Genomic DNA, 5,955 nt, shown 5'->3' with positions numbered 1-5,955 from the left:
TGTAACATTACCGCATGCACTGCACAGTCGTCAATAACCTCCACTATCCAGGTATGTAGGAATAACGCACCCCTGCTGTAGGGTGTGCATGTATACATGTAGTATGTTCCTTGTTGACAGTGTACGACTTATACATTACATCAGGGATGTCAGGGTGCGTGTGTGTGTGTGTGAGGGGTGGGATGCCCAGGACAGTGGTAAAGTGCCGAGGGTGTGTGCGTGAGGGATGAGGCTGGTCGGAGGACAGTGGTAGAGTGCTGAGGGTGTGTGTGAGGGGTGGGGCTGGTCGGAGGACAGTGGTAGAGTGCTGAGGGTGTGTGTGAGGGGTGGGGCTGGTCGGAGGACAGTGGTAGAGTGCTGAGGGTGTGTGTGTGTGAGGGATGGGGCTGGTCGGAGGACAGTGGTAGAGTGCTGAGGGTGTGCGTGAGGGATGAGGCTGGTCGGAGGACAGTGGTAGAGTGCTGAGGGTGTGTGTGTGTGAGGGATGGGGCTGGTCGGAGGACAGTGGTAGAGTGCTGAGGGTGTGTGTGAGGGGTGGGGCTGGTCGGAGGACAGTGGTAGAGTGCCGAGGGTGTGTGTGTGTGAGGGATGGGGCTGGTCGGAGGACAGTGGTAGAGCGCCGAGGGTGTGTGTGTGTGAGGGGTGGGGCTGGTCGGGGGACAGTGGTAGAGTGCCGAGGGTGTGTGAGTGAGGGGTGGGACTGGTCGGAGGACAGTGGTAGAGAGCCGAGGAGGTGTGTTTGTGGGGTGGGGCTGGTCGGAGGAGAGTGGTAGAGTGCCGAGGGTGTGTGTTTGAGGGGTGGGGCTGGTCGGAGGACAGTGGTAGAGTGCCGAGGGTGTGTGTGTGTGTGAGGGGTGGGACTGGTCGGAGGACAGTGGTAGAGAGCCGAGGAGGTGTGTTTGTGGGGTGGGGCTGGTCGGAGGAGAGTGGTAGAGTGCCGAGGGTGTGTGTTTGAGGGGTGGGGCTGGTCGGAGGACAGTGGTAGAGTGCCGAGGGTGTGTGTGTGTGTGAGGGATGGGGCTGGTCGGAGGACAGTGGTAGTGCCGAGGGTGTGTGCGTGAGGGATGAGGCTGGTCGGAGGACAGTGGTAGAGTGCTGAGGGTGTGTGTGAGGGATGGGGCTGGTCGGAGGACAGTGGTAGAGTGCTGAGGGTGTGTGTGAGGGGTGGGGCTGGTCGGAGGACAGTGGTAGAGTGCTGAGGGTGTGTGTGTGTGTGAGGGATGGGGCTGGTCGGAGGACAGTGGTAGAGTGCTGAGGGTGTGCGTGAGGGATGAGGCTGGTCGGAGGACAGTGGTAGAGTGCTGAGGGTGTGTGTGTGTGAGGGATGGGGCTGGTCGAAGGACAGTGGTAGAGTGCCGAGGGTGTGTGTTTGTGGGGCGGGGCTGGTCGGAGGACAGTGGTAGAGTGCTGAGGGTGTGTGTGTGTGAGGGGTGGGGCTGGTCGGGGGACAGTGGTAGAGTGCCGAAGGTGTGTGAGTGAGGGGTGGGACTGGTCGGAGGACAGTGGTAGAGAGCCGAGGAGGTGTGTTTGTGGGGTGGGGCTGGTCGGTGGAGAGTGGTAGAGTGCCGAGGGTGTGTGTTTGAGGGGTGGGGCTGGTCGGAGGACAGTGGTAGAGTGCCGAGGGTGTGTGTGTGTGTGAGGGATGGGGCTGGTCGGAGGACAGTGGTAGAGTGCCAAGGGTGTGTGTGTGTGTGAGGGGTGGGGCTGGTCGGAGGACAGTGGTAGTGCCGAGGGTGTGTGTGTGAGGGGTGGGGCTGGTCGGAGGACAGTGGTAGAGTGCTGAGGGTGTGTGTTTGTGGGGTGGGGCTGGTCGGAGGACAGTGGTAGAGTGCCGAGGGTGTGTGTGTGTGAGGGGTGGGGCTGGTCGGAGGACAGTGGTAGAGTGCCAAGGGTGTGTGTGTGTGTGAGGGATGGGGCTGGTCGGAGGACAGTGGTAGTGCCGAGGGTGTGTGTGTGAGGGATGGGGCTGGTCGGAGGACAGTGGTAGAGTGCTGAGGGTGTGTGTTTGTGGGGTGGGGCTGGTCGGAGGACAGTGGTAGAGTGCTGAGGGTGTGTGTGTGTGAGGGGTGGGGCTGGTCGGGGGACAGTGGTAGAGTGCCGAGGGTGTGTGTTTGTGGGGTGGGGCTGGTCGGAGGACAGTGGAAGAGAGCCGAGGAGGTGTGTTTGTGGGGTGGGGCTGGTCGGAGGACAGTGGTAGAGTGCCAAGGGTGTGTGTTTGAGGGGTGGGGCTGGTCGGAGGACAGTGGTAGAGTGCCGAGGGTGTGTGTGTGTGTGAGGGATGGGGCTGGTCGGAGAACAGTGGTAGAGTGCCGAGGGTGTGTGTTTGAGGGGTGGGGCTGGTCGGAGGACAGTGGTAGAGTGCCGAGGGTGTGTGTGTGTGTGAGGGGTGGGGCTGGTCGGAGGACAGTGGTAGAGTGCCGAGGGTGTGTGTTTGAGGGGTGGGGCTGGTCGGAGGACAGTGGTATAGTGCCGAGGGTGTGTGTGTGTTTGAGGGGTGGGGCTTGTCGGAGGACAGTGGTAGAGTGCCGAGGGTGTGTGTTTTTGGGGTGGGGCTGGTCGGAGGACAGTGGTAGAGTGCCGAAGGTGTGTGTGTGAGGGGTGGGGCTGGTCGGGGGACAGTGGTAGAGTGCCGAGGGTGTGTGTTTGTGGGGTGGGGCTGGTCGGGGGACAGTGGTAGAGTGCCGAGGAGGTGTGTTTGTGGGGTGGGGCTGGTCGGAGGACAGTGGTAGAGTGCCAAGGGTGTGTGTTTGAGGGGTGGGGCTGGTCGGAGGACAGTGGTAGAGTGCCGAGGGTGTGTGTGTGTGTGAGGGATGGGGCTGGTCGGAGGACAGTGGTAGAGTGCCGAGGGTGTGTGTTTGAGGGGTGGGGCTGGTCGGAGGACAGTGGTAGAGTGCCGAGGGTGTGTGTGTGTGTGAGGGGTGGGGCTGGTCGGAGGACAGTGGTAGAGTGCCGAGGGTGTGTGTTTGAGGGGTGGGGCTGGTCGGAGGACAGTGGTATAGTGCCGAGGGTGTGTGTGTGTTTGAGGGGTGGGGCTTGTCGGAGGACAGTGGTAGAGTGCCGAGGGTGTGTGTTTGTGGGGTGGGGCTGGTCGGAGGACAGTGGTAGAGTGCCGAGGGTGTGTGTGTGAGGGGTGGGGCTGGTCGGGGGACAGTGGTAGAGTGCCGAGGGTGTGTGTTTGTGGGGTGGGGCTGGTCGGGGGACAGTGGTAGAGTGCCGAGGGTGTGTGTTTGTGGGGTGGGGCTGGTCGGAGGACAGTGGTAGAGTGCCGAGGGTGTGTGTTTGAGGGGTGGGGCTGGTCGGAGGACAGTGGTAGAGTGCCGAGGGTGTGTTTTAGGGGTGTGGCTGGCCGGAGGACAGTGGTAGAGTGCCGAGGGTGTGTGTAAGGGGTGGGGCTGGTCGGAGGACAGTGGTAGAGTTCCGAGGGTGTGTGTTTTTTTTAGCTGTCTATATACGGGGGTTGTTGTAATGTGCGCCTGTGACTGTAACGGTAAATGTTCGTAGGTATCTTGGAACTCCCGAATCTCTCTAACGTACATCTTGGAGCAATGTTCTGTCGCTAAAGTACATCGTGAAGCAATGTTCTGTCTATAAAGTACATCGTGAAGCAATGTTCTGTCTATAAAGTACATCGTGAAGCAATGTTTTGCCTATGAAATACATCGTGAAGCAATGATCTGTCTGTTAAGTATATCTTGAAGCAATGTTCTGTCTGTAAAGTACATCTTGAAGCAATGTCCTGTCTGTAAAAAACTTCGTGAAGCCATGTTCCGTCTCTAAAATACATCGTGAAGCAATGATCTGTCCTTAATTAAAGAACACCCTGAAGCAATGTTCTGTCTCTAAAGTACATCGCGGAGAGGGGCGGTCGGGTAGCCTAGTGGTTAAAGCGTTTGTACGTCACGCCTAAGATCCGGGTTCGATTCCCGACATGGGTACAATATGTGAAGCCCATTTCTTGTGTCCCCCGTCGTGATATTGCTGGAATATTGCTAAAAGCGGCATTAAACCATACTCACTCACCCCACCGCGAAGAACCGTTCTGTTTTTAGAGTAAATCTTGAAGCACTGTTCCGTCTCTAAAGTACATCGTGAAGCAATGTTCTGTACCAAGAGTACATCGCGAAGAACCGTTCTGTCTCTTAAGTACAGGCATTGTTTTGTCTACAACGAATGATGAGAAAGCACTGCTCCGTCTCCATGGTACAGCGGAACCTTGTTATTACGGACGGTACCGTTTCCTCTGAGACCATCCGAGTTAACAAGTGTCTGGATTAACGAATCGTTGCTCAGTATAGTAACTATATAAGCGTTCCCAGATCCGACAGATTACGGGTTGTCCGGGGTATTTGGATTCGAATTAACGAGTGAGTGAGTATGATTTTACGCCGCTTTTAGCAATAATACAGCAATATCACGGCGGGGACACCAGAAATGGGCTTCACACATAGTACGCATGTACGGAATCGAAACCCGGTTCTTCGGCGTGATGAGCGAACGCTTTAACCACTAGGCTATCCCAGAAATGGAGCATTGATAAGAAATGTTTCATTGCCAGTGAGTATCACCTTGTCGTGATCTGGAAATGAACTCGACCGCCTTATTTCTGTGCGTCGCGTCGCCCATTTCGAATCGCATACAAAACGAACCTGTAGGTGGCAAATGGGCCCAAGGTTCGTATCACAATAGAATGGAGATATAATACAGTGGGTAGTCGGGGATGTGTACGTTTGTACTAAGGGGTTTTATTTCAAGCTCTAGCGGAGGGTGGATCAGGTGATATTTAACACCTTACCTCGGCCCATTCATGACGCCCCCGAGTTTGTATACAGATCAGAAATGTATACAGACAGACAGACTTGTGTGGGCGGGCAAACCCGGAATAGTTGTACACCGTGATCAGGCCATATCGCCTGTGAATGGCGTGAGGCCCATTCATTAAATTGTCCAATCATTTATCTTCTATGGAAATATGAGCTTTTTTTTACTGCAACACAGATTATGGAAACAGCCTCCGTCACTCTATCTCTCTCCCTAGATTTCTCTCTAGCTATGTTTGTGTTTGTCTCTCTCTCTCTCACCCCTCTCCCTCTATTTTCAACTCCCCAATTCCATCTATCTCCCTTCATTTCACTCTAGCTACGTTTGTGGTCTCTCTACATGTGTCACCTCTCTCCACTTCGTGTACGAGCCCCTTCTCTCTCTTCCCCCCCCCCCCCCCCCCCCTCTCTCTCTCTCTGTCTCTGTGTCTCTCTTTCCGTGGCAATGACAGGTTTAAAGCCTGAACCTCGGCATTATCCATCGTATCTAGGTAAACAGATAACGCTAATCATGCCAACATGTGTTAAGTGATTGGTTATGTTTATCAATTCTGAAATAAACATGACGCTCAGTAATCGCTCATTGCACCATACAGTAGAGGATCATGCCACCATAGCGATAGAGACGCTGATATGGCACTGGTGGACAATGTCGCTTATCAGCTTAGCAATGAAACATCAGGTGCGTGATTGACAAGTCGACAATCAACAATGTTATTAATCCAGTGTTCTAGTACATTTGCGTTTACATCACAATCGATACACCACATGGTGGTTTTAGGCCAGAGCGACATTTTTTTCTACCAGGGAACATTCAATGCAGAACACTCTTCACTGTCTTTGTATTCAAGAAGTTCACATAAAATATCTTATGGACTCTCTGATGTACGGTCCAGTGGGGTAGTATCGTTCATAAGATTCCGTTTTACTCAGTATCTCCTTTTAAGTCGTTGAGATGAAGAGCTTTTAAATCATCTTAATCAAACTACAACAAATAGCGAAATCGTTCGATAACTATTCTCATGACTGTCAGTGAACATTAATAGCCTATTTTCTAATCTCGCATTGCTTGTCACTGTACGATATTCTTTGAATTAAGAAACAAAATGGGTTATAGCTAAAACGGCACCCCAGGAAA

This window comes from Haliotis cracherodii, unplaced genomic scaffold (genome assembly GCF_022045235.1).
Source record: "Haliotis cracherodii isolate W230 unplaced genomic scaffold, xgHalCrac1.p SCAF_13, whole genome shotgun sequence".
NCBI lineage: Eukaryota > Metazoa > Mollusca > Gastropoda > Lepetellida > Haliotidae > Haliotis > Haliotis cracherodii.
Note: the sequence above shows the minus strand (reverse complement) of the source record.